The following is a 12,226-nucleotide window of genomic DNA, read 5'->3' on the forward strand; positions in this document are numbered from 1 at the left end:
CTTGTACTTCGTGCCTAAACACTTACATCTTAGTGTCTTGAAGCACTACCTACGCTGTCTTTTCTTTTTTCTGTGCAAACGCTTTTTAATCGGGTGAATCAACCGTAAAACAATAATACACGTGAAGGGCTCTGCGCATGTCTCGTATTTTGATTAGCGCCACTACTCCGCACTGCGCATGTTTCGTATTTTGATTTGCGCCACTACTCTGGCGTGGAAACTTTCAAACCCTAACTTGGAGAAGCAACTGCTGCTAAGTTACAATATGAAGTAAAAGGCGTACTTTTTAAAATTTTTTGCAATAAAACGCGAGAAGCGTTTTCTAGTTTTTTCAAAATTATTTTTGTGTTATAGAAAAGTAACTGAAAAGTAACGTCGTTACTTTTTAAAAGTAACTGTAACTGTAACGAGTTACTCTTTTGTTGCGGTAACTGTAACGGTAACTTCGCTACTTTTTTCTGAAAGTAACTGTAACTGTAACGAATTACTTTTTAAAAGTAACTTACCCATGACTGGCTATATAGTGCTCTAGCTCCAGCCAGAGCCGTGTATGTAGAGAGTTTGGTCATTGGGAGGCGCGGGCAGAGCCAGGGTGTGCGGCAGACTCGGAAAGAGGGCTTGGCATGCTCTCTTGACCAACCAGAAGCCGAAAAGAATCCCCTAGCGGTGGTAGCGAGAAACAGTTCTGAGCCGATCGATCATCGAAGGTCTCTGTTCCGTAAGAGTGAAGTGTAGTAACTCTTTGTGGTTGAAAATAGGGTGGACGTGTTGTTTCATCATGATCATGCAGCAAGATGTAAGAAACAAATGCGCCGCTCAACTCTGTTTTGCGCGGACAGAGTGTGACCGCTCTGACGGCAGATTCCCGGCGCTCGGCGTTTGGCGTAAGGATTATGTCGATCTTTCCGCTAGTCGCACTCTTCCACCATCATTTTAGATGAGTGTGATTGAAACATCACGTGTACCATATTTTCAGCCATCGAGAGTTACTCCAATGCAAATATCAGGTTTGTTTCTTGCGACCACCGCCAGGGTATTATTTCCGGCTTCTGGTTGGTCACATTCGAATTTCTGAAGACGCCCTGGAACACGCCCAGCCCGCTTTCGGCCAATGGCGCCGCTTCATTTGTCTCCTTTACTTCCCAACGAATGGCCAAACTCTCTACATATACGGCTCTGGCTCCAGCGACGGCCGTCCGAGGAGCACGAAACGATAAATTCCGCCATCTTGGACGTTGCTGCTTGTCTGGCAACCTTGCTTTCTCCGCTCGACGTTTGCAATTCTCGGAGCGAGAAGGAAGCGAGAGAGGCTGCGCCAAGGCGCTCGTTGCTTGCAATGGGAGGCGAGAGGAGGAAAGGCGCATGGAGCAACAGAGTTGCAACAGAGCGGGCGCCTGCTCTCGTGCAGGCAACACTGGCGCATATCCTTTCTCGAATCCTCTCCCTCAGGCGCCACCATTAAATTGCAAACGCTCTCCAGGTTTTGAGTTGCGCCCACCCTCACTACAGCCTCCCTAACCATGGTAAGGAAAAACTAGCGCCACGAGGCGCTAGTGGCAGAAAGGCGAACATACGTATGGTCGGAGATTAAAATTTGTCTCGAAAGGCAGCCAGATGGCGCCACCACTGCCGTTGGCGTGCGCCCTCGGTCCTCCTTCTTCCCCCCCCCCCCCCCCCCCCCCGGTTATTTTTTTTTTTTTTTTTTTTTTTTTCTGGTTTGTTTGCTAGGCTGGTGCCGCGCCGGCCGCTGGGAGCGGCCAGCACGGCACCGGTCTAGCAGACGAGCCGTGCGCGATATACTTCACAACAATTGCGCTTCACGTGATATTACCAGTGCAATCAAACAGAAACAGCACGTTCATTGAAATGTATTTTTTTATTGAACCCCATTCAAATGAGTTGCGGTATTTCAAACACGCATCTACAAACTCCGTTGGCAGTCCACCGCCCTCAAAGGGGAACCAAGAACTGTAGTAGGCAGTAAACACAGTAAAGTTGTCAAACATGTAAAACGAAATTAATTACTTTAATGTACAAATTAAGAGAAAAGCACTTATCATCGAATTATCTAAATGCTCTATAAACAACTCCCACAAACTAAACTTCTGAATACCCAAACAAACAAATCAACACCGAAATAAAGGAAAAGGCTTGCAGGTGAGCTGCATAAGAATAAACGATAAATAAACCATAAACAAACTCACCAATAGGCAATGCAATTAAGAAAGAAAGAAACTACTGTTTTGGAGTGTCTACATCTCTGACTGTAGGTGCTTTATCGGTACTCTATCCTAACATATAAACACGAAGCTGTCAAATTAACTGAAGATTGCTCTGACAGCAACTCACCCAGAGGAGCAAGTCCTTGCAGCAACGGATTCGTAACAAGAACGGTGGGGCACGCGTTTTCCACAAACGAATCTTCCCACAACTTGCAAACACGGTAGCACCGAAGTGCTCGCTGCACAAACGACGCTGGCGCAGCTTGCTCGTTTGTGCAGCGAGCACTTCGGACATTTAAACGGCCTTTTATCACTATGGGACATCTTGTGCTCCATCAAGCATGACTTTCTCTTAAAGGCTTTAGGGCAGCTGGGGCATTTAAACGGCCTTTCATCGCTGTGAGATAGCCTGTGAGTCCTTAAGTTTGACTTATTTTTAAATGCTTTAGGGCAGCTGGGGCATTTAAATGGCCTTTCATCACTGTGACATAGCTAGTGCGCAGTCACGCTTGACTCTTTTTAAATGCTTTAGGGCAGCTAGGGTATTTAAAAGGTCTTTCATCACCATGAAATAGCTTGTGAGACGTCAGGTTTGACCTATATTTAAATGCTTTAGGGCAGCTGGGGCATTTAAGCGGTCTTTTATCGCAGTGAGATAAGCTGTGAGACGTCAAGTTTGACGTATTTTTAAATGCTTTAGGGCAGCTGGGGCATTTAAACGGCCTTTCATTGCTGTGAGATGACTTGTGAGTCATCAAGTTTGACTTATTTTTAAATGCTTTAGGACAGCTGGGACATTTAAATGGCCTTTCATCACTGTGAAATAGCTTGTGTGCAGTCACGGTTGACTTGAATTGAAACGTTTTAGGGCAGCTTGGGCATTTAAACGGCCTTTCATCACTGTGTAATAGCTTGTGCACAGCCAAGGTTGCCTTTTTTTTAAATGCTTTAGGGCAGCTGGGGCATTTAAACGGCCTTTCATCGCTATGAGATAGCTTGTGAGTCGTCAAGTATGAGCTGATTTTAAATGCTTTAAGGCAGGTGGGGCATTTAAACGGCCTTTCATCATCGTGAGATAGCTTGTGCACAGTCAAGTTTGTCTGTGTTTTAAATGCTTTAGGACAGCTGGGGCATTTAAACGGTCTTTCATCGCTGTGAGATAGCTTGTGCTTCGTCAACCATGGTTTTGCTTGAAATGCTTTAGGACAGTAGGGGCATTCAAACGGCTTTTCATCGCTATGAGCTAGTTTGTGAGTCGTCAAGTGTGAGCTGACTTTAAATGCTTTAGGGCAGCTGGGGCATTTAAACGGCCTTTCATCACCGTGTAATAGCTTGTGCGCAGTCAAGGTTGCCTTTTTTTTAAATGCTTTAGGGCAGCTGGGGCATTTAAACGGCCTTTCATCACCGTGTAATAGCTTGTGCGCAGTCAAGGTTGCCTTTTTTTTAAATGCTTTAGGGCAGCTGGGGCATTTAAACGGCCTTTCATCACTGTGAGATAGCTTGTGCTTTGTCAAGAGTGACTTTGTTTTAAATGCTTTAGGGCAGCTGGGGCATTTAAACGGCCTTTCATCGCTGTGAGATATCTTGTGCTTCGTCAACCATGGTTTTGTTTGAAATGCTTTAGGAGAGTAGGGGCATTCAAACGGCTTTTCATCACTATGATATCTCTCGTGAACCTTCAAGGAAGACTTAGTCCGAAAAGCCTTAGGGCACGCAAGGCATTTAAAGGGCCTTTCATCTGTGAGAATCCTTTCACAAGTAGTTAAGCGATGCTTCCTAGACGCTTCTTCTGTCTGTGTGCCTTCAATCACGATGATCTTCTTTGTGGAGATGCTGGAGCAGGTTCCAAAAGAACAGCCATGTCTTGGATTCACCTGTTCGTCCAGACATTCCTGGTCAGATCGTTCTTGGGAAGAGGACAAGCTATGGCTTCCTCCACAGTCGGAGCTCCACTCTGGCACATCGTCTGCGTCTGTTGGGAAGACAAAATGAACAAGTTCCAGTCTTTCTAACTGAGGGAGGGAAAAAGATACCTATCCTTTACAGGAAAAGTTGTACATAAGTCAAAAACCTGCGATAAACCCTGAACAATTAAAAAGTTGGGTAGGTTGGAACTGTTTCAAATTAACTGCAATGAAAAACAAAGCTCGACCCATGTTGTGTTATACTGATTTATATACAGCAGGACCCGACACATTTTTTAATGAACCATAGGTAAAAAAGTATGGTCTGGAAAACAATCAATGGCAATAAAGCATTCAGGGGGCCTTCGATAACACAGGAAGTGACTATTTTTTAGTAACTTATTTCCCCAAGATGTTTGCAGCTGTGAACTATTGATTATTTGAACATTTTATAGAAACCTATATACTATGAGCACAATCCTCCGAGAAATCGCCGATCACGCGTTTCTTGCTAAATATTTGTAGAGTTCAAATTTCAAAGCGTACCCCACCCCATTTGATTCATACACTATCAGGTGGGATACATTCCAGCTGCTATGCTTCGAACAAATGAAAAAAAAAACAAAAACAAAGAGTTTGGGTTTTCTTTGTAGACGTAACTGCGGGGGTTCCCAATCTCTTGAGAAAGCTTTATTTCTCTTATACGACCGGCCAACCTTTCCAGTACTTAGGAGTGATGCGATAAATCGGCACAGAAGCCTAGATGCCTTTTAAACAAGAGTGCTCACGGTAAAAACTATTTAGTTCATAGTCATGCATCAACAGGAGGCTTATATCTGCAAAAATTATGCTTAAAGGGGAGCTCCGCCGATTTTTTTACAGTCTTCGATATGGCTGAAAATTGGTCGACCGCATCAATAACCCTTTCTTAACTAATAGCCAAAATATTTCATTAAAATAAAGTTTTTGCCCGAAGATATTGAATATTCAAGTTACGCCGGCCGCAAGGTTTCCAGGAGGCGACTCTCTACTGGCAACAATGAAAAATCTCTACTTTTCCCTAACCGTGTACGTCATGGATGGGCAGGCAGACGAGCGACTCGGGCAGCCGCGAAGTCGCTCTCTGGGCGCCATCGATCGAGATTATTTTTTCACAGCTTCAAGGTTGAAAGTTCCTTTGCAATGGGTAGCAATCTTACCTGGAATAGATTGTACGAACAGTGCCAGGAAAAACTTATTTTTTTTACCCTTGTATTCGTGGCAGAAAAAAAGTGCTCCCGAGCAGCGCAATGGGGGCCAGCCATTTTTTTGCGCAAACTGTGTGCCAAGAGAACTAGTGTCGCGTAGAACATTCTACGCTCATGCTCAGAATACTGTAAAACCTTTAACGTTTGAAAGCCCGCGAATTTCACGAAGTGAAAAATTCACGAAATTTAAGGGCACACGAAAATTTCGCTCCTTAATTGTTTCAACGCAGGCGTCTAGAATTTGTGGAATTTAGTGGCCGCAATTCGTTCTCTTTGACCGATTCCCGAAAAATAGAGGCCGCGAAAATAAAGATTTTTACAGTAGTTTGTAAGTTACAGGCTAGAGTACGTGGCTACATACTTCATAGCCGCGTGCTGCGAGTAGAGTATCCTTCTGCGGCCGGAGAACAACAGTTTCAAGAGCGGCGAGCACTGACTCAAGCCCCCTGTAACCACTACAATATCCGCCCAAAGAGGAGCGTTAATAATATTGAGAAAAATAGTGCACATCCTAGTACTATAGTGAACATTTCGTGCAGTCACATTTGTTGTTCACAATTGCTTCAGTATTTTTTGTTTTGTTTTTCACATATAGTATATTTGTTTCAGACATCGAATTTAGCTAGGGCTACTCTCAAATTCCACTTATGCAGCTGATCTGTTGAAAATGTATAGTAAAACGTCTAAACAAAGTTCAAGTCTCAATTTAGACATGACTTTTGACACACTGCCATTCGTGTCTGGTTTCACAGATGTTTATGGAACAGGTGTTGAGCTCCATTAATATACGAGCCATTGCCTGGTTTGTCAAATGGATGGCATACAATGTTTCCTCACAGAAAACGTGGTGAAAACGTCTCTATTTTATTCTATTGCGGAGAAACGTGATTTAGGGCTGAAAAGTTTTTGAAGTATGAAAATATTAATGTCGTTTAGGAGGGGCATGCAAATTTACAGCAGATGGAGGCTGTGAAAACCGAAACTTCATTAAAAACGTTTTTACATAGAATTACACTGTTTTATATGTATGCTTGTGGATGAGTGTTTGATGAGCGTGTTGCATTCTATGCCAAAAGTGAAAAACAAAAGAATGTACAAGCTATTTTTTTTTGGGGGGGGGGGGGGGATAACTTGTGTTAAAGACCGATGACCAGTTTAAGCTTTCCACTTTCCCCTCGCTTCCTCCTCTCCCCCTTCTACCCTGTCCACCGTTGCCTATTTCTTCCTCTCCCATAATGGGGAGGATCTTCTACCTTGCAGAATCTCAAGTCTGGTCGTCAGCCTTTAACTTATTTTGAATTAGAAATTTTATGATGCATTTTTGTACTTTACGCAATATTTCAAGCAAATAGTCTTTATTTGAAGTGTATTTGTGTATTTTATACGCCTTTCATTGCACCTTGATGTATGGCTTGGTGGTTGCGGAGTTCTTTTCATTTTAGCGCGATCTTCACAAACAGAAACCTGCCGTCTCGCCTACACGAATGCAGTTCATTCCGTACATTTCAATGTTTACAAGAATCACAGCCTACACGTGTTAGGTCACAGCCCAGCATGCACATGTTCATCGCTTTGGAAGGCGAGCAAAGTACGCACCACAGGTTTGAACGCTGAAAATGGCACCGACCAGAAGAGCTTTTCTGGAATGCTCTATAGATATTTTGCTAAACTACTTAAGCTCCAAGGAGCCTATGCATGCCAGAAGGGTAGTTACACATGCAGGCGTCTGCAACAGTAACTTCCTAAAGAAATTCTAAAACAAATGGCATGTACCTTCAGGTAAAAGACGAGCCTGCGAGGCATTTGTGTCCCCATTTCGAGCATTACTCTCCGTGGTGCTTAGGTAATTTGTCCAAAAAAATTTATTGCTTGACTTGTCGACCTTTCTTTGCCAGCATAACTGCCACCTTCTGATAGAAGAAGAATGGATCTCCCAGCGATTGCACGAAACTAGAGAGCCGCGGCTCGAGCGCACCAAGTTGCAAAAACGATTTTCTCAAAATCCCAAATGCTTCCTTTTTTTTCTTTTTTCTGTTTTTACTTTCTCGTAGTTCAGCACATAGGCCAGGGCCATACTTTGTGCAAATAGAGGTTATTATCAACTTCAAATAGCACGAACGCCCAGGTTTTCTTGCTGTTAGATGCGAGAAAGGTGGGCGCAAGCATAACCAGTTGCCGGCCGCGTGCCTCGCTGCCTGCCGGTGACGTCATGTTCGGGCGACGGGGAAAACTGGGGAAAAACTAGGAAAAACAATGTATCAGTTTCGGCAGCGAACAAAATATCACTTTTTTTATTTAACTAGAGTGGATCTGGGGGAACGAGATAGCGTTTCAAAATCAGGAAGCCATCCGCATTCAAATGATGCCTTTGGATTAGGTAGTTCCAAAAATCGGCGCAGTTCCCCTTTAAACACCAACCAACATGAAGAAACAAGGGGGCATACCCTTGCCAACCCCCGTTTTCTTGTCACCGTGTCTAATGCAGCAAGAAAGAAAAAGATAACACGTTTTCTTTACGACGCCGTTTAGAATTGGAAAACATTAATTCAGCGGGCACTTAGTAATCCCGCTGAGTGAGAAATGCAGAAGATGAGACATGAAGAGCACTCCATTATGTTCACCCTTAAGCCAATAGTGCGGTGCAAGCTACATGTTCGTCGGTCACGTCATTCGTCTACGTTTCACCACATGATCGCGTTACCACCACACGGAGAAGATGAGAGCAAGGTGAGGGAATGAAAGGGAAGCGTTTGGTTGGTACGGCATGCAGGTAGCTCCCACCGCTCTGTCATGGGTGTTCAATCACGAGTTCACAATAGGCAGACATTTATTTTTCAAAACTCTAGCTATGGGTTTAGAATATTTCCAACTAAAAAAGTTTGAGCGACAAAACTTTTCGAGGTATTTAAGGTAAAGGTTGATCTGCATGGGAATTTTTAGCATGCTCTCCTTGCTTCCTCTATTTCTGGGGATTTCTCAATTACCTGAAAAATGGTCGTTACATTTCAATGCAATTTCAATGGGTAGAGTCTCCAATTTGTAGACTCTACCCAGATTTGTAGCTGGTCAATCTTACAAATAGATCACTGCTCGCGACTCCAGCTGTCTATAGGTGGTGCCACTCGTTTTCAAGAATAAAGGTTATAGTGAGGGTTGGAGATGCGTGCTGGTATAGCAGTTGCTGAGCCCGTCTAGTGTGCTGGCTTCACAAAGCGAAACAAGTTATTTCCGCTTATGAGGAAGCTGGGGGTGTTATGCGGACAGGTTACCTCTTTATCCTGAAAACAAAAACGGTGGTTAACGTAATATTTACACTACGAGGCACGTTATAATTAAGGAACGAAACCCAAACTTGCGTCTATTTTGGATTTAATTTCTCGGTATAGGTATTAATTATGGTTCACTCAAGATGTGTTTCACCGCGTAATTATTAAGCTAAAGAAGTTTTTTGCGGAAACCTTATTTTGTGACATGTTTACGATCCAGGCAGTTCGAAATATTTTGGAGAGTTCAGTGGTAACATAGAATATAGTATTTGTTAAAAGAAATCAGTGTTGATATTTCTGTGTTCTTGCTGCCTTTTCTCGCTCAGATACCGTATTTACTCGCATAATGAATGCAATCGCATAATGAACACACCCCCCACAACGGGTACCAATATTTGGACTTTTTTTCCCCTCGCGTAGTAAATGCACCTTTAATTTCCAGCTCCGCAAGTCTCGAATTTAGTACTTAGAACTTAGTAGCTAGCAACCAAGCCCACTAAGCCAATTTTATTTTGCTGCCAAGCAGTCAGGACAAGTCAAGTCAAGTCAAGCCAAACCAAGCCAAGCTGCTCTGGTAATGGCTGCAAGTACGTAGTTGCAGAAATGATCAACCGTGAAACCAAGTGGCATGCACACTTCATGAAGCTTGGGTCGAGGAATCGCCCAGCCCCGAGACTCTTCGCATATCGGATGCATTGATGTGAATAAACACGCTGTCGTCTGTGGTCCACTTTCGGACAGTGAAATCGTGGAAGTGGTTAGGCCTAAGAATGGCCGCATTGCTCTTCATGCTAAGTGAGCTTCGTAGGGCACTTTTCCTTCGACAAAAGGCACTCCGGAGGCGCCCTACAAAGGTTCACAATTTATAAAGCATGGTTACTGTGGCATGTCCCTGACCAGCTGTGGGTGCGCCTCCATCAGACGAGACGTGCCAAGGTATCTGGCAGTGTCATATTGGCACCTAATGTGACATTTGCTCGAAATGTGTAAATGCAAAAATGTTACCCTGCGTAATGAATGAACCCCTCAAATATGTGTCAATTTTTCAGCAAAACAAAATGTGTTCATTATGCAAGTAAATATGGTAATTGTCGTGCAAAATGATTAAACTGTGGGCATTTCAATGAATTTTTTTCCATATTTACATGATTAATTGCTTTCAGATTATTCCCAGCACAAGAATAACAAAATAAATCTAAATTTTAAAAATATTGCCATGGGAGATGAGTTTAGCATATTTTCACAAAACATATAAATTAATAAATGCTGTTCTCACTTCAAAAACCCCAAAACAAAATCCAAGTCAGACAACGAAGTCTGTGTGTTTTTAAGGCAATACACATACGACTTTATATTACATCCAGTGTCTATGTCTATCTTGATGACGATGTAAAGGTTTTCATATGCTAAGAAGAAAACAAAATGTATCCTTTCTGTAAAGACTATTATGGTCAAATGGCACATTTTTGTGATTGTGGCCTTCCTTGGGGACCTACATTACCGCAATTTGTAATATTAATGTACAACTAAAATATTTTAGTACCTACCGTAAAATAACATGCATCTGTCCCCCCCTCCCCCCCCCCCCCATTCTACACTAAGCATCTTCCCAAAACAATAGAAACATCTGAAAAAATATGCACAGTACATATTTATGTAAGATTGATGACTTCACACGTGCCCATCTTCTATATTTTCGCAATTATCTTCAAATTTTGAGTGGGCACTTGCTCACTATTTTATGGTATTTTTTCAAGCTCTAATTTAATTTGTTGCTTATGACCTAATTTCAAATGCGTGAACATCTATGGCAAACCAAAGATGGCATATTATGATTACTAGTGCCAATTGCAGTATCTTTAATTGAAGGGTTATAGAATAAAAAGAGTCTAAAACCTACAAAAACATTCTAGCTAGCCTGAGAAATCCATGTAAAATGACATTAGTTGTGGGTGAAGTATACATATGGTGCTACCAAAGTCGCCACATTTGACAACTGTATTTCCAAATTCGCTGCCAATTCTTCCGCGCCAAACGTTCAAAAAAAAAAAAAAAAAACGAATTCCGTCAGTTTTTTTTTAAATTAAAAACTTATCAGAACATTTATTTCTTCAATATTTATATGCCCTCCTTTTGCCCATTTCAGCCTTTTAAAGGGGCCCTGCAATCATATTTAAGCATCTATCTTTTTTGTGGTTTCCACACCTCTTGGAGTTCGGGCAAGCCAGCGGGCACGGAGAGAGTAACTAAATATCAGTGCATCACATTTTAACCAGACGACACGGAAACCTCCTCCACCTACGGGGGCGACCCACGGTGCCGAAAGCGCACCGTGGGTCGCCCCCGTAGGTTGATTTTGGGCTTACTACTGGTCAGAGCCGCTAAAAGCTTCTTTTTATTCGAAATACAAAATATAAGTGGCGTGAACCGCTTAAATCATTTATAAAAGTAGTTTTTGTTAGGTATTTTAGATCAGAAAAGAAGCAAATGCAGTTTATAAAGTATGAAAACAAGAAATGACCCATTGACATACCTGCCACCAAGCGGTGGAAAGGCGGCGCATACTAAAAAGGTGCAGTGGGATTAGGCACCGACGAGCGGCGAGCGTGAAAGGTCCCGGATGTATGCAACGTTTGTGGCCAGTGAAGTGTCACGCCGAATTATTGTTTAATCGCGCAGCAAATGTAATACGAGCCGCCCTGGCTGCCCGCTTCATAGGGCCTATCCAGAAAATACTTTAGCGGTGCCCTTTCGAGCCGTCAGCACGGAGTGGAGCAGCCGTGAGTGCTCGCTAAGCTCACTACCCCTCCTTTAGTTCACGGCCACTCAAGCGACCAAGGGCATCATGAAGGAGGTTATTCTTTGCTTGTTTTTGTAATTTGAATTTGCCTATAACTTTCAAACCAAAGCGAAATTTGAGAAAAGACAAGGTTCATTAAAGGGAAGCTACGGAGCTTCTTGAAAAAAATGAGTTAGAAGTGAATTCTAGTGTATTTTTACCCCATGAACCCGAATACCGAAACCACTTGCTGCGTAAGTACTGTTAAACGCGAGAAAAACGCGAAAGACAGTCGCTGTCCGTGACGTCATCGACGGCTCTTTTGGCTGCCCAAGGCTAAGGAGGCGGGGCTTCAGCCCTATTTTGAAATTGCTCTTGTGGCTCTCCGGCGCGTCGCATTGAAATATAATTTTGATATTTGTTATTCTAAAGGCCAAATGAACGCAATTCAAGCATTTTTTCTCAAATGTAGAAGTGCCCCATCTTCCCTTTAAGTTACTACTTTCAGTGCGCTCAGGTTCAGTGCAAATTAAAAACCAGTAAAAAAAGTCCTTGCAGGGCCCCCCTAAGCTCGCAGGAATGCCTACACGCCAGCTGACTACAGCGAGTTTCGTTGGCCTTGGAAAACATGTGAAAAAGTAGTGAGTTTTAATATTGCGTATAGGAGCGAATGCAAGCACTTTGTGTTTGCGATGGCATTGCATTTTCCACACTGCACGCATGCAAAGCCCGAAATTGCGGTCGTACATTGGCACATGGCGACGATGCACATGTGCAGCGTGGAGCATGCACCTGTTACGTAAATGAA

The 12,226-nt window shown here is 43.0% G+C and overlaps 1 non-coding gene across 1 annotated transcript in view; it reads right to left on the bottom strand.

Moving 5' to 3' along the window:
• Positions 1-2,434: 2,434 nt before the first annotated feature.
• LOC115319879 overlaps positions 2,435-12,226 on the bottom strand; it is a 40,329-nt gene continuing 30,537 nt past the window's right edge. The window contains exon 8 of the transcript XR_005715343.3: positions 2,435-4,194. This is a non-coding gene — a transcript (zinc finger protein 79). The remainder of the gene's footprint in view (positions 4,195-12,226) is intronic.

Source organism: Ixodes scapularis, unplaced genomic scaffold, assembly GCF_016920785.2.
Source record: "Ixodes scapularis isolate PalLabHiFi unplaced genomic scaffold, ASM1692078v2 PGA_scaffold4__175_contigs__length_147842914, whole genome shotgun sequence".
Taxonomy (NCBI): Eukaryota; Metazoa; Arthropoda; class Arachnida; order Ixodida; family Ixodidae; genus Ixodes; species Ixodes scapularis.